Genomic DNA, 21,420 nt, shown 5'->3' on the forward strand with positions numbered 1-21,420 from the left:
CCTGCCAGCAGGGCGAGCAGTGACAGGCAAAAGAGAAGGCGCTGGACCCTGCAGGAAATCTGCAGAGTGGAGACGGATACGGGCTTTGCTTTAGACTGAGAGCAGCAAAATAAAATCCTCTAGGACAGAGCCCACAGGGCAGGGATTTCTCTTTTTTTGACAGCATACAGTGAATGAAGCTCAAAATAGCCTGCTGTCTCTGCAGACAGCAAGGATATTTAGAGATGTCAAACTGTAGTACAGAAGATGCACAAGAGGAACGGAGACACAGCTAACTACATCAGAGACTTTTGGTTTCTTATTCCAACTGGGAGATCTTGAAGTCATGCAAGTTTTTCCGTGCCCCTACTGGAATCAAAACTACAGGTTCTTTCTGCTTTTGGATACCAGGTGGAAATAAAGCTTATTTGGTCTTCGTTACCTGCCCTTGTTTCAGATTCAAAGTTGCTTGGATTCAAAGCCTGCCTTTTTTTCAGTTCTAGCAGAGCAAGGGAATAGCAGCAGACACAGCTAGGCATGAAGTCAAATTCCCCATTTCTATACTGTATATACAACCAGTTTCTCAGATTCTTTTGGGATTTTCTAAGGACAGGTTATTTCTGCTTTGTAGTTGATGATTCGCTTAATATAGCAATGCAGCTCCAGTCTCATACTGAAATTTCCTTACTGATTTGATTTTGACTTGACAGCTGCATTTGGTAGTTTACAGTGATCAATAACAGGTCAGCTTTGGTAATATAGTTTCTTGATTTTTTAGTTTGAGTTGGTTAAATGCACTGATAGAATCTATAAAGCATCTAGGGGCCCACAAGAAACAGTTAGGAGCTCAGGAACAGCTTTTCAAGAAGCTAACTTAAAACCCTAACCTGTTGCCAGCCTAATGGACCACCTGGGCACAACAGGGTGCTGCTCCAAGGCAGCTGACCCTGCCCTAGGCCTGCCCTTCCCACCTGCTCCTGCTTGTCCTTGGGCAGACACCTAGTGAACTGATTGAGGAAAGCAAATCATCAGAAAAGAAAAAATAAATAAATAAAGATAATTTTTATGTTGGTTTAGCTCAACACACTGGCTCAGTGCATCAGGGGTGCTTGTTCCATGGGCGGAGCAGCAGCAAAGCTGTAAGGATATGGAGAAACAGCTGCAGGATTGCACCAGCAAGGAAGTTCCTTGAAGATAATCATGATGTGAACACGAAGTAATCTGATGAACCTGCATAACCCATTTACACAGATCTTCTTGTTAAACATTGAGAGGGTCTTCATCCTATTTACCATCACAGGTGACTTCCACTTGAGTTACAAATGGTCACATCAACTCAGGACTTAATGAGGTTTCATTAATTTATATCCACACCTTACTTCCCTGGTATTAATTTGCCTGCAGATAAGTATGGTGCCTTTAGTCTCTCATTCACTCTGAAGGCTTCAGAAGATACTTTAGACTTCTACAGGAGAGTCTCAGCAAGGTAAGGTCAGGACAAGGTGGGGAGATTACAAGTGCTTGGCAATAGCACCAACCAGAGCCAGGGTAATGTAGCAGAGCAGGCAGTAAATGGGTTGCAGAATAGGGTCTCACCTCTGGCCTGTGCAGGGAAAAGCAAGACAGAGGGCATTGCTGATGCTGCCTGCAGAGAGCCCTTTCTGACCCTGCAAACCATACTTTTATTCTTGTGATGGGATGCTCTTAGCCTCCTGCTCTGCCTGTGCACTGCAAAACAGATGTGAAAAGAGAGAGAGGAGGAAAGCTTCAAGTTGTTTAAGAAGGAGCAGCACTGAAAAGGCCATTAAGAGTTTGGTTGAAACCCACTAACATCTAAAAACTTGCAGCTGAGCACCAGGCATCTAATATGCCAGCAGAGTTAGATAGTGTTAAGGGTGATGGCTAGCTGCAGACAGATCCTGGCTGCCTGTTATTTTGCTGTGAATTTCCATCCTTCTTGGAGAGTTTAAATCAGAACTTTAATGGGCTTTTGATGTTGTTTTAGTTTAGTGAATAGTTTCCCGTTGTATCTGCTTATTCAGTGAAATAGCAAGGAAGCGCTGTTACAGTGGAAGATGACGAGACTATAGAAGCCTATCTCAGCTGCATTTGTACAGCAGAAGCCTTTAAAAATCACTGTGCTATGAACAAGACATTTCCATATTTCACGGCTATTTTTGCTGGGTGCCTAAAGTTGATGATACAGCAAAAAAAAAGAAGAGGAGGGGGGAGGAGTCCTTCTGCTGTTCCTTTCTTCTTAACAATTTACAGCTCAGCCATGTTGCTTGGCAAGCCCAACAAAGTGGAGTATGTTGTGGCTGTAAAGTGATAAGCACATGAGCAACACTGAGGACATTTTCTCCCTGCTATTTGGGTAGGGAAATGGGGATTCACTTTGAAGTGGAACATTAGCCTTTCTTTTTTCTTTTGCTGCTTCTCTCTACCCAAAGCTTATCAGAGCAGCTGTGTCTTTTGGGAGAAGATGGTTGGAGGTACTTGGGGACACTGATTATGTGGCTGTGAAGCAGTTAACCCTCTGCATGCTTGATAGTGGTCATCTTCTACTCCCCTTACTTATTCAGGCCTGCAAAGGTCTACCAGGCTCTGTAAATCATGGTAGTAAGAGAGCATGCATGCTAAAGCTAATACTGGGAAAGTGAATCTTGCTAAGGGCTGCTTGGTGAGTCTGTGGGATATGGCACTAGACTGAAGAAGCTGAAAATATGTGAAGGAAAATAGAAACTGAACTTCAAGAAAAGTTTGCTGTTGTATTGGTCTGTTGTGTTTCCAGAGAGGTTGCTTGGCCCTCCGGGATGTTAGTCCTTCTGTGATGCTGTACCCAAAACTATTGGTTGCTTTTCAAAGCCCCTGGAGTCTGTTTTTTTGGCTGCCTTTTTTTTTTTGCTTCTGTATCATTTATACTAATTATCATCTGTGACCACTTCTTAAATACCTTCCATGTGTTTGGCAGCCTTTGTCCCACTGTGAAAGGCATAGCATACACTGAAATGCTCAAAGAAAAGTGGATGTGACTCCGCAATTACCTCAGTTCTTATGGCATCACTGAAGACAGGCTTGGGGGTATTTTTTCCAAGGTGGGATTTGAAAAAGATTTACTGGACTGGGAATAGAAGGTGATCTCATGGATGGTGGGGAAAGATCCCAGCCCAGTACTGATGGAGGATCCCAGTGGTGGGTGTTGGGAATCTGCACTCTGATTGCCTAATCATTTGGCACAGACCCCAAGTGCCTTGCTTGTGCACCACAGAGAGCAAACACCTCTCCAGAAGCTCTTTCTAACCCAGACACAGTGAAATGCCTTGTCCTTGACCTACCTTCAACAGTTGTGAAGGGGATGAGCTTTTTCCCTTAGATCAGCAGATGAAATAAAAGCAGAGACCTGCAGTTATCCTTCACTAAAGGATTAAGGTTTCTCTGGGCTGGTGTTATTACAGTGACCACAGGCAGCCCCACACTGGCTAAGGGACTTCCAGTGGGGACACAGGTTTAAACTACAGGTTGAGGCATCAAATTAAGGAAAGCTGTTTCATCCAAAACTTTGGACTCGGGGGCTCAGGCATGTCTCACCTGCCTTAGGGAGGAACAGAGCTGGGGCCACAGCACAGGGCTGGTGGTCAGAAAATTGGTCAACTCCTCCTATGTTGCTGAAAATCTCTATTGCTCACTCTCTCCATCTATAAAGCAGGATTATAACGCTTGTCTCAGATGGGTGTGTGAGGATCTGTGGCTGTAATAAACCTTGCGGCTGCTGGCTGTAATGCACCAGCCTGATGCTCACTGCTATTATGATGAATAATTCTTTGCATATGACCAAAACAAACCGAAGGAGGTTTTGGAGGGCAGCTCTGTGCTGAGTGACAGTGACATTGTCTCAGGTTTGCATAAAACAATCCTCTACTGAAAGTTGAAACAGAAGAAGCCTGCTTGACTTTTTTATAGGGGGAAGATCACGCAATATTTTGTCATACGCTTTTGGTTCTGGGAGTAGTGAAAGAGCATTGGAAGTATTAGAAACACTGGAAAAAGAGAGAATGGCTCATGTTAATCTGACCCTTGACAGAACAATGTGAACGAAGGCCACTTTCATCAGATTTCCACTATGTTCATGGGAGAGTTGGGAGTAATTCTGAAAATAAAAACCAAAATATGGGACCTGTTGCAGATTGCATCTGGTGAAATATCTGCAGAAGTTAGCAGCATCTCCTGCAGGCTTAGGTGGAGTTTGTGGAAACAACTATAACTTCCCAACAAGTGAAAATTTCCTGGCTTTGACTCCATTTGGGTCAAAAACTGGGAAATTACTGGAGTTTCCCCAGGCTAATAGCAAAAGTCAAGGATTGCAAGCCCACATGAAACATGACTGAAAGTTGCCCTTTGTGAGATCACACCCTAACACGCGTGTGCCTAGCACAAAAAGAGAATCCAAACCAGGCAAACCCCCTGGATCTTTCCCTTCCCTTCCTAACAGTTCCCTTCCTAACAGTTTCCCTTCCCTTCCTAACTGTTCCTATTTTGATTCAAAGCTCTCCCCAGGCTAAAAAGGGGAAACTTTAAAATTAGGTCAGAGCTCTGAACTCCCATTAGAGACACTGAGGTCACTGTGGTTGTTACCAGAGTAAAATCTTGGGCTGCAATCAGGATGCGTTGCATACTTGGAGAGGAGCTGTTCCCCTGTGCTACAATAAGGATTCACTGGCCCCAGGACGGCTGTGGTATAAGGTTTAATCAGGTTAGCTAGGTTTTCTCTCTTGATTTCACAGCCTCCATTCAGCACACCAGATTATAAACTTTCAACATGTAATTGAACCTGACTCAAGGAGCCAATTGTATTACAGTGAGCTTTAAAAGGGGGAATGGCAAGGGCTAAAGTTTTCATTCAATGAATGCAATTTCTATGCACAGAAATCAATTCAATTGACATCAGTTGAGCTTTAATGCTGAATTAAAGAGCTGCCAGGTTTCCCCCATGGGGCTTTTACAGTCCGGGTTTTATGAATTCATTAAAATGCGCGCACAAACTTTTAGGGAAATAGCATTACACTGTAATAAGAGCTACAAATCGACCATATTCCTCTGAGATAGAAGTCTAATTTGAGTTGCCTAGTTGGCAAAATTGTTTTCCATCGTTTTGCATTTATTAGCAGAGGGTGTCATATTTTCCCTTGTTTCTATTTTGCTTTCTTGCTGTTTGCTTAGTAAGGGACAGCACCATGCTTAGAAATACCAAGGGGAGATGCAGGCTTTGGAAAGCAGGTGCCCTCTTGGGAAACTGGAGCAGCGTAGGATGCTTCAAGGCAAGCCAGGATGGTTGGGCTAGAAGACCAGAACTGCAGGATTGATGGTCTCTACAACTGGAAGCTGGAGTCACTCAGCTTTCAATGAAAGGGAAGAGCAGGATGTCCTGAAAGACATCTGTGCTAAAGAAGAAGCTGGCTCCTTAGAAAGGACTGGAGCTGAAGTCAGCTGAGAAATGAGAGTGCCAAATATTTTAGAAATGATCTGGAGTTTCAGTGTCTTCCCCTCTGTTAATCTCACAAACTGACTGAAAAGAGTCTCCTTCTAGCAGCCCACATCTATCTTCTGTGCTAATTGCAGGCACAATTAGACTCCCAACTCCCAAATACTGGTTACCTCTGAAATACTGATGATGGCTGGAAAACTGCAGCGGCAACCACAGAAACTGTGCCCACAGTAAGGATATTTGAACATGTTGGCCTCATCTGCCAGCCTTTCTATGCTGTTGTACTCCTGTTGCACACCTTGCAGTGCTCTGTCCAATAATGAACATTCACAGGGTTTCATTAAGTATGCTCTCTAATTAGATTGATGACCCTGGTGATTGGAGGTCTTGACCTAACCATGAAACAAGCAGGACTCAGAAAGCACAGTTCCCTTGTGCTGCTGGTTTCCTAGCATGACTTGTCTACAGCTTTTGACGGATGAGGGAGTCTCTAGGGCTAATTCAGCTCCTGCGGAGAAGGCACAGTTGATGTCATTTGGGAAGCTGAATTTTGCGATGGGGACACACATGCCTGTGCAGGGAGACTCTACAGACAAATTTGACAGGCAGCCAACCCTCTGTCGAGTGGTAATACATAATAGTCACTGCCAGCTCCCATTTCTAGGCTAACTTAGTGATGTGGAATGACTCCATATGCTCTTAACAGATCTGATCTCCCACTCCAATGGGTCAGGAGGACCTAGAGAAGCAAAGGAAAGGGGCTGACCAGGACAGGGCCCTTTGCTCTTGAGAAAGAAAAGTTTCCTGTGCTGCTGCTTTTGTCAGATACACATGTACAAAACTAAATGGCACCTCTGCCCCCAGCAAAAGCGCACAAATTATAGAGTAGCTTAAGGAAACATGGTAGGAAACAGATTTCTGCAAGAGGAATATGCATTTGATGGCTTTCCTCATTTGGTTCTCTAGATGCTGATGTAACCAATAAATCAGTGTTACATCAGCGGGGAGGGAGGGCAGTGTAGTAAGGACATTTGTGCCATTTCCTCAGTGTTTTGCAGGGACTACGTTTCTGGTAAATTTTCATGAAATGCGAAGAGAAACCTAGAAGATTAGTTCAAAGATTGCATCAATGCATTTTGCTGGAAAGTTATTACTATTAAATAGCAGGTCTTTTTTTTTAACAGAGGTTTGCATAACACTAAGGGAGGAAAATAAGAAACACTACAGATCTGCTGATGAGCCAGTTAAGGTATTAGAAGGGAGGGATAAGGCTCCTCTCCTCATTTTTTCTTTTCAGTGGACCATGCTGATGCCTTCTAGATGAAAAGAAGGCAAGCTACTATCTCTTCACACTTAAAGATCTCCCAGGAGCAAAGGGAGAATGAGATAAGACCAAGTGCTCTTCCAATGAACCTTGGAGGACAGCAAGCCAAGAAGGAAGCATGTCCTTTACCCGTATCCCCAAATGCTGTGAACATCCAAGTGGAAAGTTCCACCCAAGCTGTCTGGAGACCCAGCAGCAGCAGGACTTGGACCCTTCTTTTTAACCTGTAAATTGACACAAATGGGCAAATTATGGACCCAGCAGGAGGGATTATGCCTGAGGCAGGCAAGATGTAACTCACGCAGAAAAAGCAGTGAGAAAGGAAAAGCTTAGTGCCTCCACTTCTTGCCCATTCCCTCTCTCCCAGGTCAAGAAGCAACACCTATTTGAAATCGTGGTTGTCTCAGCAAGGCACAAATCCTGCAGCTGGCCAAGTCCTGCAGGCAGGGGCAGAAGCCATGTTCTGAATCAGCTTGCCTGAGGCCACCTGGCTCATGTGCCAGAAGGTGCCAGCTCCAAATGTAAGGCTTTCAAGCTAGAAAATCTCAGACACTTGACAATGTGCTTGTATATACAGAAAATGCCTGTGACAGCTAGACTGCTAGATAGACCTTAATAAGAATTGTTCTTAAAACCAAATGTTCAGAGATATTAGTCCAAATGAAAAATCATGTGGGTCTGAGAGAAGAAAACAAAAACTAAACCAAACAAAAACCAAGTCTTGTTGGTACTAACTCCTTCCCATTAAATTAAACTAACCCCTTCCTATTGTTTGGAAACAAAGCCTGAAAGGTGGTTTGAAATGTGCAAATGTTAATAGTGCAGGTTATTGCAAATCTCTCTTTACTTGATTTTCCTTTCCCTTCTGCTCCCACATGCACCCCCCCCCCCCCCCCCCCCCCCCCCCCGCAGACCTGCTGGTGTACACACCATGGTAATTCATTTCCCGGCAGACTTTCTTTGACCGCAGTGGATAGAGAAGGAACAAACAGGTCGAAAAATTTGTTAGCATTCTATTAAAGTGCTGCCAGAAAGGGTGGCGATTCCTGCCTAGTGGCACCGAGGCTTGTATTTTCTTGGTTGGGAGTGTAAATACGAGCACGGTGCCCACCCCTGCCCTCACCCTGCCCCGGGCTGTGCTGGAGGGGCTCGGGGAGCAGCGCAGAGGCTCAGTGATGGGGTGCGAGTGACACCCTGTGGCCACCTCTCCCCGGGATCTTCCCGGACCTAAAGAGCTAAGGCTGGTGAGAGGGCTGCAGGCAGCCCCTCCAGAGGGATCCTCTCCTCTCCTGCGCTGCGAAGTGGTGCTGCTCCTGCTGGGGGAGGAAGAGGAGCCGCACTTAGGGTCAAAGGGCTCTCTGAGCATTCCCTGAGCTTCAGCCAGCCCTGAGGACTTAAAGGTGTACCCCAAGTGTCTCTGACCCTTGTCACTAATTCCTTTTGCCCTGCTCTTGCCCCATCTTTTTTTTTTCTACATGGCACTGCACAGCTGGTCACTAAGTGGGCCTGATTTCAAGAGCTTTCAGTAGCTCCAGCCTAACTAATGCAGGAAAGAAAATATATTCAAGGATATCTTCGCTTGTGGGATTGCCAGCTGTGTTCAGACAGCTGTGGAGGGTTGGACAGTTCGGGCAATGACTGGAGACACACCTTCAACTTCTCTGAACCAATGCAAAGGGCAGTGGAGAACCAGTTATCTTTTAATCCAGATCCAGACATAGGAGCTGTTCAGGCATTGTCTTATTTTAGCCTGTTACATGCAGTGAAACCAGTGTGATACAGATCCAAGTTCGTTAATCCAAAGTGTTTTGAGGCTCACCAACAGCCAGACCTGCCTGCATTCTAGGTTTGGATGGAGGTCTACCTCATCTTAGACCCAAACACCGAATCTACAAATGTTTCTCACCATGGATAACTACATACTTGGCTTTGTATGTTGTTGTTTGTTTTTGTTTTGCTTTTCTATGATGTCAAGAGGTGATGATATTTTATTCCCTACACAGAAGGCATTGCCCAATCCACCACTGCTTAATTCTGAGGGTGCAGAACATTTTGTTTTGCTGTTCAGAGCACGGAGGAAACATATCTCATATAGGAGGAAGAGAAACCCCACACTGTGATCACATAGTTGCTGTATTACTTGTCTGGATGAAGTATTGTTTTGTTCAAAATGTCAAATTCTGTGTCTGTTTCAGCAATCCAGAGATGAGTTATCTTGAAAATCATCCTTCTGTCACTGAATTTCCAAATTACAAGGGAAAAAAGCAAGTGAAAGGAGCTCTGCCATTAGGTTTGCCAACTCCTTCCATTTCAGCAGCAAGCCACTGGTTTCACTGTCCCCTGCCCAATTAAGTGTTTATGATTTTAGGTTTTCCTGCAGTAGGAGGGAGAAAGTGATTAATCTCTAATAAAGAGATGGATGGGAGGAGAGATTTTAGTGTACATTCACTCAAACTTTGGGGTACCTGCACCTCCTATCACTCTCTCAGCATTGCTCTCGATTGGATCATTTTAGATCTTTGCATACCTACTAATATCCTCTGCAAAAGAAGGTGGGGAAAATGTAGATTGCATATTTGCATATATCTACATTCATTTGCATACATTTCAGCACATTCCCTTAGACCTATATGCTCTCCTGTTAGGAAGTGATTGTCCACCAAACTATAATATGAACACATTACCATGTTCCTGTCCATTTCCACAGCACATCATCTCAGTAATAGAGCAGGTCAGCTCAAAATACAGGTTATGAAATAATGTCATATCCCTCTGCTCTGATCTGTACTAACGTATATACAAATGCAAAGGCCTGTTGTCCCAAACAAGCACTCATCCTTCCGCTTCTACTGGATTGATGTCTGCAGACCCATCTGAGCTGTATCGGGAATTCCCCAAACTGCCACAACTTCATTCCTCATCACACAAGTGTGAAAACATGAACAGGCGAACCACCAGCTTGTGAGATCCAGTAACCACACACAAATCCCACCGCCCAAGAAATTTGGTTCTGCCAGACATTTTCCAGTGCAATATCTTAATTCAGTCATTCTCCAGTTTGAGAGATGATCAAGACAAACACCACTTTCAGGGTCCAATCTGAAGTTCAGTGGTGGTCCTGGAGGATGGTGGATCAGGTTCTCATTTTCCAGGGAATCAGAAGACTTGGCCTTCACTGAAAATCAAAACACAACAGAAAATAGAATCAACCCACCACCTCTTTCTAACCCTTCAAGTTGTGAAAATTATCTTCTGAATGTAAATAGCTTCAGTAATTAAGATTGTTGAATATACAGTACTAGGGAATGTACAGTTCATGATTTTTTCAATGAGAACATATTAAATTATGCCTTTTGATATCTCTTTTTGAAATGTGAAATTATCAAATTTTTATGTGCTGGATGTGTGTGCTGACTCTGTCCATACATAGCAAATGCACTTAAAATGCTAACATTTCAGTGTAATGGTTTGATTGATGAGATTTTTCTTATAAAAGGGGGAGGAGAGGGAAATCAGATAATAGAAGATGGCTTGGGGAGTTTTGATAAGGAGCATTTGTGAGTCTCCATTCACCCAGCTTCCAAATGATCCAGAAAATGATTGAGTCCCTTCTGAGTAATCAAGGAATAAAACTGGTTGCTGGGGGCCAGACCTTCACCTGTTCTAAAGTGACTTATTTGCAGCAACTGCTGCTTTACAGCAGGTGACATTCTGGCCCTGAAATGCAATATAGGAAGAGCTCTGCTCCATCGTGTGTGCCATCTGGCCGGGGTGGTCACTCCTCCAGCAGCTCTGTCCCTGTGCTCCAGGTCTCAGGCTGGTCCCTTGCTGAGTTTTAGGGAATAACGAGTAAAGGAGGTAGGACATCCCTCTCAGGACCTTTGTCTTCAGAGAACCACTGTCCATAAATGCAGTTATCCCACATCTATCAGCTTAGCCTCTATGTGTGGGAAGGACTGAATAGTGGAAGTCAGAGGTCTGCTGTATTAAACTTGCCTTGGCTGCTAAGCAGATGGTTCATTTGGAGAGAGCTGAAGTCCCAGTAATTCCTCTGTGCTGCAGCTTCAGATCCATCGTCCTTTAGCTGTTAACAGCCAGAGGGAGGCAGGCATATCTGTGCTTCAGAATAGGGGCTGGAAGATTCATCAAGCCAACCCAAACATAAATCCAGCACCATCAGGCCTTTCCCTGCAGCTATATGCTGTCTCCCATGTGATTTTTAGGCAACACTTTCCAATCTACTTTCTGATAATATCACCATCTAGTAGCACTTAGGACACTGTCCCAATAATAACACACACAAAACCCCTCTTCCTGCAATTATTTCCTTTCACCAAGAGAGCTACCAGGTTGTGGGCACATCTGTTGGCTTGTTTATACTTTAATGTCATCCAAGTAATAAGAGCATCAGGAAAAAGAAAACAAAACACAGAAAAGCCTCTAGTGGGGTTGGTGCTGCTGTGTGTGCCTATGGTAACTACTGTGAGCATTAAGATGAAGCACTTCAAGCATGAATAATAATAACAAAAAAAAGTCTAGAAGATAGATTAAAGCACTCTAGCACTTTGTAATAGTGTTTGTAATGCAGATAAAGCGTTTGTACTCTAATTTCCAGCACCACCAACAAAATAAATAAGTGTGCTTGGATTGCATTTTTCTTTCAAAAACTGTTCCAAAAACTGTTCGTATTGAAGGAAAACAACTTAAACTGGGTTTAGAAACACAATGTAAGTGGGAAAGTTAGGCACTGTTATCAGCATGACAAGTGCAACCTATTCCTTTTATAAATGGTGCTTGAAGAAAGACACAAAGCTCATCTGCTCAAGATCATTGTGTTTTAAGTTTAATTAAGTAGCGAATTAATGTTTGCAAAATGCTTTAAGATCCTTCAGCACACAGTGCTCATACAAGAGCAGAGTGGTTTTAGCATGAAATGCATTTTGGGGAGCTGAACTAAACTATTCCTGTCTGAGAGCTCAATCTGAAGTGGCCAGGGAGAAGATCCTCACTGACTTCAAGCTGGATCGGATCAAACCTGCAGGACAGGAGTCTAGATTTAGCAGGCAAATCCCAGTGAAGAGAGCCAGAATACTTCCACGCTTAGAGTTAGGCATGCATTTTAAGTAGCTTGCTTTAGAGCGCGTATTTTCATATGCATGCTGTTCGTAGAGCTGAGGGCCAGAAAAGGCCATCAGCACAGCTCGGCTGACCTCCTGTTTATCTCAGGCCATTACATTTCGCCCAATAACCCCGTGCTGAGCGTAACAACCTGTGTCTGCTAAAGCAGATCTTCTGGAAAGTGCTTCGGCTTGTTCTAGGGCCAGGTGGACATGAAGAATCCACCACTTTCTTTGAACTAGTGCTTAATCAACTTCAATGTTTAAAATGTGAATCTTTTCTCTTTATTCCTCATTTGAATTTATCTGGCTTCAGCTCCTAGCCATTGGACCCTGCTATGCCTTTCTACCCTAGACGAAAGAGCCCGTTAGTAGGCAGAGAAATTTTCTGCAGCTGCGTTCACTAAGGTAGCATTACAAAGGCTACTTTCATGCTTGGGGGTAGAAGATCACTGCTTGGGATAAGAATGAAATTGAAAGAATTAACATTATTCTATAGAGATCCCAACGCAGTAGCTCTGGTACAGAGATTTCTTCTGTGCTCCAAATATTTGATAGCCTAGAAAGATAAAAACAGTCAAGTGAGGGAAGAGTAAGGCCATGGACATGACCAACACTGAACATGCATATTCTTGGCTCTGTTTTATTGCCATTTATTTGCATTGAGAGGTTTGGTGGCCTACAACAACCTCCTTTTCTGGCCAGTTACACCCTGTGCCTCGGCAGCACTTGGCTCTCGGTGGGAGCAGCAGAACAAGGGTTGATTCCCTGCAGCAAGCCTGGACCCAGCAGGGCCGAGATTCCACCACATTTCCCTGCCAGCACAGCATTGAGATTCCACCACATTTCCCTGGGCCCAGCTTAGTGCTGTGGCTTGTACTACAGGAACACACAGTCAAAGGAGACAAGAACTGCGTTTGGACCATCATGCTGGCAAGGAGGTGAAGTGCAGCTACGGGGACCTGCTGGAAGTTGGGAGCTGGATGCAAATGCAAACCCCTAAACTAAACACGTTTAGAAAGCCATATGCCGCCAACCCAGGCAGTAAGGAGGAACCGTCTGTTTGCTCAGAGCCCCGTGCAACTCCCACGCATGGCAACAGAGACGGAGCTAGATGGGGCCCCTGGAAAGTGTCTCCAGTTTCTTATATTATTATCATCTCCAGGTTCTCCTCATAAAGCCTCCAGTTCAAAAAGGCAGAGAATTTGCAAATAGCCAGGGGACACTCACCCCCGCACAAACATCCAGCGTTTCTGTGGCCGGGATGCCTAACTGCTCCGTGATAGCTCTGCCAGCGCTTCCGAGCCGTGGCAAGCGAATATCATTAGCAGCATCTCCCAGCCCCAGTGCGAGGGCTTCGTTTGCTTTACTGTTGGCTTGGTAACAGCTGCTGTTACTGCTCAAGGTGGCAGGAGGGCAAAAAAGTGCTTATTGCCTTACAGCACTTCAGGAAAGCCTTACAGAGTCTTTGGCAGGGTTTAATAGTGGCCAGGCGCTCCCTGGAGCGACGTCCCGGAGATGCTGTCGGGTGATGCTCTGCAGTGCTGTAGCTGTGCCCCCGCCACCTCTGCACCACGCCGAGGCCAGAGAGCAGAGCCCAGCGCCAGGCTGCGGCACCAGCAATGGCCACTGGACAGAAAAAAAAAAAAAGACATATTAATTGTACATAACGGCACAACAACATGCAGCTCTACCATGTCCCGACCTGGGAACAGTAAGGATGATGCAGGCATTGCTCCAGCACTTCCTAAAAAGAAGTCTCATGGGCTTTTCCCATTCGGTGGGGCAGGTGATAGGAGCCTCATCCAGAACAATTCCTTCCTTCCTCTCTCAGCGTAGCAGCCAAGAGGAACATCTGGAAGGAAAAACAGGGCCCACGTGCAGATTTCATCAACAGCTCCACGTAACACAGCGCGTAATGCAATCTACTGCCCACATTTAATATGCGTTAATTTGAGGGATGTAGTTTGCAAGACATCCTGGTCTAAGTCCAATTTTTACTTAGTTTTGGATTCCTTTTTACCTTCAGTTGCCAATGGCGTATTGAGGAGGGATAGACACAACAGCATCCTGCTACAGAGAATGAGGGCTGCCTGGTTATGTATCAGCCCACAGCACTATTGACTGACGTGAGAGAAATATGGGAGCTGATGCATTTGGATGGGAACGAGCAGGGCAAAGCCATAGGCCTGAACAACATTGTGAAAATGCAGGTGGCCACAGCTGCCGTGGCATGGATCTCAGCAGCAGGTGAGGACGAAGGACAGTTTAGGACACATTACCTGGGAAATGTGACATTCAAACCACAACAGCAACAAAACCAAGATGTTTAACCATATTTATCCCCAGATTCCTCGTGGAGAAGGAGCTGGTGCAGTGCTGGTGCCTTTGAATTCCTAAACCGTCAGGAGCTAAGACAAATCTTTGAGGAGAAGCTCTCTGCACAGAACACCTGTAGGATATGAGTGGGGAGAAATTCAATGACAAGCTCATAAGGGTGCAAGAGCTGCCACTGAACATCAACTTGCTGCCCATGATTGTAGGAGGTGATGCAGCTGTAGCTTCATCCACCACTTAAAGTCTTGAACCTCAGCCTTGCAAAAACCACGCTAGGTTCAGCTGCCACAAATACTCCAAAAAGAGAGAGAAAAATTTTTTTCTGAGTGAAGGCTTTTATATGGCCTTACTGTTTGCTTCTTTCTGATTATAATCAGGACACTACCAAGAATTCCAGACTATTATTTTTAATTCTCTTCTCTCTCCCCTCCAACTCCCCTGCTCCCTTGACCTGCTACCATAATGCGCTCACAGGGAAAAGCAGTTGTGGGAACTCTCGCCCTTTCTGCGTTGTGAAGGACAGGACTATCTCCTGGCTGCCATTCATTCCATCAGCCACTGCTCAGAGAAAGCACAATTTGCTGCAAGCTGATAGCGGCATGCTGACACTTAGTGGGACGGGAACGTGCTCCAGCCTGACAAGGAACAATCACACATTGCATTAAAGGAAGAAAAGGGGACGGGGAGGAGAAAGGAAAAGAGGTAGAGGAGAGAAGGGAAGAAAAAGAAAAAAGGACTGGTGAGCTATTCAGAAGATGCCCTGTAATTTGAGTGTCAGTAATGAATGTTAGGTCAGATGTTTTGATTGAATATCAGAAGGAATTGTATGCTGGGGAGTCATGTTTCCCACTTCACTGACAGAGCAAACTAATGGGAAAATATTCCAAAGTGACTGATTTTGGTGCTAAGACTTTTTTACTGATGTCTCAAACAAGCACAGGAAATGCCACGGCACGCATAGATATATTTTACCATGTATTTAAATAAATAAATAAAAAATTCAAAAGTAAACTCAAACTCAGCTAAAAGAACAGCTGAGTCCCTGCAGCCCACTGGCAAGAGCTGACAAGTCTATAAAAGAAGCAAGTCTTTTTTTTTTTTTAAACTCTCCCAGTGAGATCAACTTGATCTTCCCTCTGGAGCCCGTGTCTCTTTGGAAGAACAGCACTGTTAATTTGTTCTCTCACATGACTGGATGTAATACAGTTCTATAACCTTTTAACATTTTGCTGCTTGCATGGCATACCTGTGTCTTACTTATTGCTCATCAAATTATGCAGGGAACTCAGAGCCCTGCTAAGATGTTTTAAATACGCCTGCATCGAAAATACGCTTCTGTAATTCAGGCAGCACAAAATCATTATCATAGCCTCATCTGCATATTAGGATTCATTCTGTCAGCCTGAGAAGCCAGGGCTGAAATAGCCAAGCATAAAAGAGAGGGAGAATTTTCCTCTGGTGGCGTCTCGTAAATCATCAGTTTCTAATTTACAGATCTTTTTTTTTTTTCCTCCGGATCTCCATCTATTTATTTATTTATTGCTTTCCAGAATACAAAGTAATTAATATTAGCCTCTACACAGCAGGAGTGAAGAAAAAAAAAAATAAAGCTACGTTGCTGGAGCACATTCACCAAGTCCTCTTCATTACGAGTTTGTGCAGATGGGGAGAGCTGTGGAGCAGGATGACCGTGTGGTTTTGGTCTTGGCAATGGCCAAGGACTTGTGAGTGCTGCACACAGCTCCCATCTCTGCTCCATGTGTCCTCAAGAAGCAAATTCACCAAACTTTAAGACCTCTTGAATGCCATTGACTTTTAGTGGGACTTACTCTGCAATTTGGACACTGGAAATGGGCTCCTAAATGCAGATGGCTGGTTCAGAAGACCTTACCTTTCATCTCTCCGTGCCCTCACCTCTAACTCTGAGACTGTACAGGTTTCTCTGGGGTGTGTGCTATTCAAGGCATTGACTGTTTTTCTCACTGCATGCCTGTATGGGTCTTAGGATGACAGGCTTTCCCTTAGGGACAAGAAGTTTCACCATACAGATAAGAGCAGGAAGCACAGAAGCTTCAGGATTTGGTAGCTGGAAGCAAAACTATTTTTTTCTCGACCTGCTGCTGGCGTTTTTCAGTGTCTCTACTTATGGGTGCCCAACCTGAGACAAGTTAAAGTGACACAATTTAGAGAGAGGAGATTCTCAGCACTTTCGGTAAAGCTGAAGGCCAAAAAATCAGTAGCGGTGGGAGAAAACCTAAGCCAAAGCTTTTTTACTTGCAAAGCTCCAGTTCAATTCTGGCTCAGGCAAGTAGGCACTGGAAGTTGTTCCTGCCTGACAGTTGCATTGATGGCATCTGGAAAATGAGCTGCTAAGTTTCAGCTTAATTTCTAGTGAATACATTACTCAAAAACCGTTCAGTGCATACATCCTGGTACCTACCAAGTGCAATTGCCTATGAATCACCCAGGACGCATTTGTACAAATGAGGCTACCACAAAAACAAATGGTAGTGATTGCTTCATTCTATCCTCAGCAAAGAAATCAGACACTAAATCATAAAAACCATTTTGCTTCCTGAGGCCAAGAACACAGAAGGAGAGGAAACAGGCCCAAATTTTGGAGTCTAGAGCTAGATGGGTTTGTGTAGCCTAAAGGCTGCTCTTGAAACATTGCTGCTAGATGTTTTGTGGACTGACAGAGAAAATGGCCTCAAAGGAGGGAAAGGAAAGCAAATTAATTACAATGTCAGAGTTATACTGCAACAAAAGCAAGTGGAGGCAGAGTCACAACTGTGAGCTCAATGAACCTCTCTACAGTAGGAATTTTGCAGCAATTAATAGGACTGTGCCCTGATAAAGGTTACCTTGTCACTGCTAAGCAAACGTGATTTTTCCCCCATACCATACCTATATTATTTGTCAGAAATGAACTAATAAGCTTATGCTGTCAGAACTCATCGCCAGAGTGACCACACACATGGTACAGCAGATGCAGTGCAAAGATCTGCTTTGACTTTGTCCTCGGAGGTGCCAAACTTCTTTCAAACATGCATTAGAGCTACTGGCACCAAGACAAGTCCTGCAACACCACCCCAGGACTGCCTTCAGGAGCATGGTGGGGTGGGGGACCCCTGGGTACAATTCAGACCTGGTGGCCACCAGAACATTTAGCAAACCGTCTTCTTGGCTTTCTTTGTACAGTCAGTTACCTGTGATGCTGGGCATATTCTCATGACTTGAACTATTTCTGGGATCTATGGAGAGGAAAAGAATAAAAATTCTTTATTGTGAGCACTTTAACTCGAGGAAAGTGCGTTACAGCCCAGCCTGCTTCAGTCCAAGCTGAACACAGTAAGGTCAGTAGCCACAGAGATGGTCGTGGCATGACAAGGCTGCTCTGATGCTCACTCCTCCGCTACTATAGCCAGACTCCTAGGAGCCTCTCCCATTGCCTCCTCCAGGTATTCCCAGTTCCTCCAGGGAGGGAAGGATCAGTGGTGGGTGCTCAGCGTCTCTTGTCACTGAGGCTTTACGGGAGTCAGGCATACAGAAACAATAGGAGCCTCCAAAGGATTCATGCACTGCAATGGTAATACAGGGTGGTAGAAGTGATAATACCCAGACAACACTTATTTGTTAACCATTTTGTAATCACAGTACTTGCAATTACAGTTTGATATGGCACTGCTGACGTGACCAACATCTGGAAGTATACTGTGGTCTTCAAAATGAGTACAGTTTCATTTCCCTTATTATTTGCTTCTGCTGAGAGTGGCAGTAAACTGTAGTTAATAAAGGAAAGCCAGCTTTTATGGGCTAGGAAGACAGTAAATATATGCAAAATGGTTTGTTGAATCTAGCAGTGGGGTGCCATAAGAGGCCTCATAAAGCAGGGATAGAGTTTAGCATCATTCTTCTAGGGCTGGGAGTGATGCAAAATAAATCTCTCCTGAGTCTGCTTACTGACAGGCCCAGTTCAGATAGTGTATATGCACAGTCAGAGCTTCTTCCTCTGCAGAGTTCCTGTTAATCACTGTTAATGCCAGTCATCAGATCACTAATCATTTGAAACAAGAAGCTGCAGATATTACAGACAGAGATTCAGGATGAAGTAAATAGCACAGATCTCCCCAGGGGTAGGAAGAAGGTCTGAGTCCCCTGCCACTGATGCTGCCTGGTACAGCATGAGCTTGTGTTTGCCTTCGTAATCTTTGTTATGATAGGAACTACTCCGCCCTGACATGAACAGGGAGGCAGGAACCTTAAGAATCCTTCATATGGATACCTGGACACAGGGATGGATGTGGCCAGCCCCTGACCATGTTCCTGTCACCAGATGGGAAGAGCACAATGTCTGGGCTCAGCCATGCCCCACCAGACCCAAAACATGCGTGCTTTGTAGCAGTTTGATCATTGAGCTGCAAGTGCCCATAGTCATACACTGAATCACTTAAGCAGCCTTGATGGGAAACCCAGATTTCCTAAGTCCCATATCACTCTTCTAGCCCAGCCTGGTTCTTTCTGCTGACTACGCAGACCTGAAAGCTGACACAACACCATTTTCTTTTGCCACTGGGGAGGGTTTAAGAGCACTGTGGTTCTGCTGATAGCCAGTTGTGTCTCAGTTTATCACTTGCAGTCCTGGGAACATGTCTTAAGTTGTCTAAAACAATCTACTTTTTTGCTCAGAGCAAAGGCAATGAAAAGGTTATGCCACTGCGGTACAAATTTTCCTTGTAAATCAGATCCCGAAGTCAATGCCTGGCAGCCACCTTCTGTGATGTACTTAAGATCCTGAAACAAGGGCATGTGCCTGCAGATGTCAGGGTGTGGATTTACATGGCAGTTCGGGATGTGGGTCTCTGGCTGAATTTGCATGTACTGCTAACGTCAGCTTCACTTCATCCAATGATGGCTTTCAGAGTCCTTGCCGGAGGACATTTTACAACACAGGATGTGCCATTTGAACACAGGCTCACCTGGGTGGCTTCAGAGGGGGCAGACAACAGTATGAATTCAATACCCAGTGACTGGTAAGGGTAATACTTCACGGTGCAGCAAGCAACAAAACTGGATGTGCAGGAGAGGAGGAGGGGAGCAGGGAGAACGGACTCGTGGCTCGATCTTGCCCTGAGCTGATTTCAGCAGGCTCCATGGGAGCTAGGACTATTCCACACTTAACAGCAGGAGTTCAGGTAATTGTGAGATTGAGTCTTGCAGGAGACCATGACTCGCCAAAGGGGAAGTCAAATAACATCAAAGCAATCAAAGGAATTCTTCAGGAGTTACTGAGTGAAATTCCCTGGCTCAAACAGGACTGTAGGCTAGATTAATTACAATTGGCACATCTAGATCTAACATCTGTAAATACCACAAGTCATGTCAATTTCTATTTTGTTCTTGCTCCACGACTTCACCTTAAAATCCTGATCTAGCTGAAGTAAAAGAAGGAAAAAAGTAAGGAGAAAGAACCTTGTCAGGTGATTTCTTTTTAGGAGGGCTGCCTAAAGTCAGGGGATGTGAATGTTTTTGAAGTAGGTGAGTAAGGACTAAGTCCTGCCTTCGTTCAGTCAATACATGGAGACAGTACCAAGCAGGGTGATGGGATAGTCCCATGAAACCTGGGTGTCAACAAGACTAGAGATACCTGTGTAAAGACTCTGCCCAGCGAAATTCCTTAGCGCTGCTCAGAGACCCAACACACCCACCAGTGTGTCTGGTTCCAGACCAGCCTCTGCAACACCACAGAACACACCAACATCATTATAACCAAATGCTTATCTCACCAAACACAGAACAACTGAGTCCCCCCTGTGTCCCACCACCAGATTATGTCCCAAAAAGAAGGCAGTTGTGAAACCCTGCAGCACTGCAAGCTCTCCTTTCCTAGTGAGGAAGGGGAAGGTGGGCCCAGCACCATTCCCCGCATGATGGCATGACTCAGATCTTGCCTTCGAGAGCACTTTTCAGATAGCCCTGGCTCTTTTAGTTCCTATCAGAGCTGAGGAATTTCTGTTGTTATTCCAAGGATCACTTCGGGCTGTACTGGTAAATGCTTCGTTGGATTGGCAATGATTCAATAAATTGTTTAATCTTTCTCAATCAATATATAGAGAAAAGAATGAGACAGTTGATTTATTTTTTTCTCTCCTTTTTCTCTAAGCTACTCTAAAAGCAAGTCCCTTCCTCTCTCCTCTCTTCCATCACTCACATGCACACACACATGCACACATTCACCCAGGACCTCAATGCCAGCTTCCCCTAGCACAGACTGGGTGCTGTGTCGCTGCTGTTGGATAGCACCAATGTAAAAACGTATCTGGGAGATGGTGACCCTTTACAGAGCAAATGATTCCTTTCCTTTTATTCTGTGTGAAGCACAAGCTGATGAGCTGCTGTGTTAACTTTATGATCTGCAGTGTTCTTCTACACACTCCCCAACTACTTAACAAACAAACAAACACACAAACAAACAAACAAACAAACAAAAAAGACAAAAAAAAAAGACAAAAAAAACAACCTCCAAACCTTGAAAAGTATTTGCGTGATATGAAGAAAGGTTGCTTCTCCAGATGGCTAAAGCAGCCTTGCATGTGTCTTTTTAAAAAATCCCAGCTGCTGCTGCCCATTTCCTACCTTCGTGCTGCAGCACAGCATTTAAACCTCAACTTCTCTAGAGATGAAGCTGAGCTGTAAGTTGAGTATAACTGCAAACCAGTATGCACACTGGTAGGAGTATCTGCAGTGAGCAAGGTGCTAATAGCCTGCATTGTCTTGGTGAATCTAATATACACAGCTTGCATGTTTGCTACTGTGAACTTTTTTTTTTTTTCAATGAAATCCATGTGCATGCAAATCAGAAAATCTGCATTTCTTCATTTCAGAAGCAGAAGGCTGAAGAAAGCCCTCTAAAGCCCTGCTTAGGAGCCTAATGAAGTGGTCTGACTTCCAGGAGGGCTGAGTACCTGGTGTGTCTGATGTGAATCAAGAGCTGGAAATCATACTCTTCAGATAAAGTATGATTCTCGTAAGACCTATGGAGAGATCTCTTCAGCCTGTCAGGGCAATGGTGAAGCCAAATTTGCACTCCAAGTCAGGGTGTAAATCTTCCATGTGCCAAAATTCAGCAGTATTGGATCCAGGGTTTAGATTTAGCTTTCCTCCAGAATCTACACGCAGAC

At 44.6% G+C, this 21,420-nt stretch overlaps 2 long non-coding RNA genes across 2 annotated transcripts; one reads left to right on the forward strand and one right to left on the reverse strand.

The window, feature by feature from the left end:
• Window positions 1-1,359: 1,359 nt before the first annotated feature.
• On the forward strand, window positions 1,360-12,005 carry LOC121075562. The gene is made up of 2 exons (XR_005823024.1): window positions 1,360-1,465; window positions 6,759-12,005. It is a non-coding gene; the product is annotated as an uncharacterized LOC121075562 (long non-coding RNA).
• LOC121075563 lies at window positions 9,197-19,964 on the reverse strand. Its single transcript, XR_005823025.1, has 3 exons — window positions 19,887-19,964; window positions 17,449-17,493; window positions 9,197-13,757 (listed from the first exon to the last, which is right to left on the reverse strand). It is a non-coding gene; the product is annotated as an uncharacterized LOC121075563 (long non-coding RNA).
• Window positions 19,965-21,420: the final 1,456 nt, after the last annotated feature.

This window comes from Cygnus olor, chromosome 10, assembly GCF_009769625.2.
Source record: "Cygnus olor isolate bCygOlo1 chromosome 10, bCygOlo1.pri.v2, whole genome shotgun sequence".
Classification (NCBI taxonomy): Eukaryota; Metazoa; Chordata; class Aves; order Anseriformes; family Anatidae; genus Cygnus; species Cygnus olor.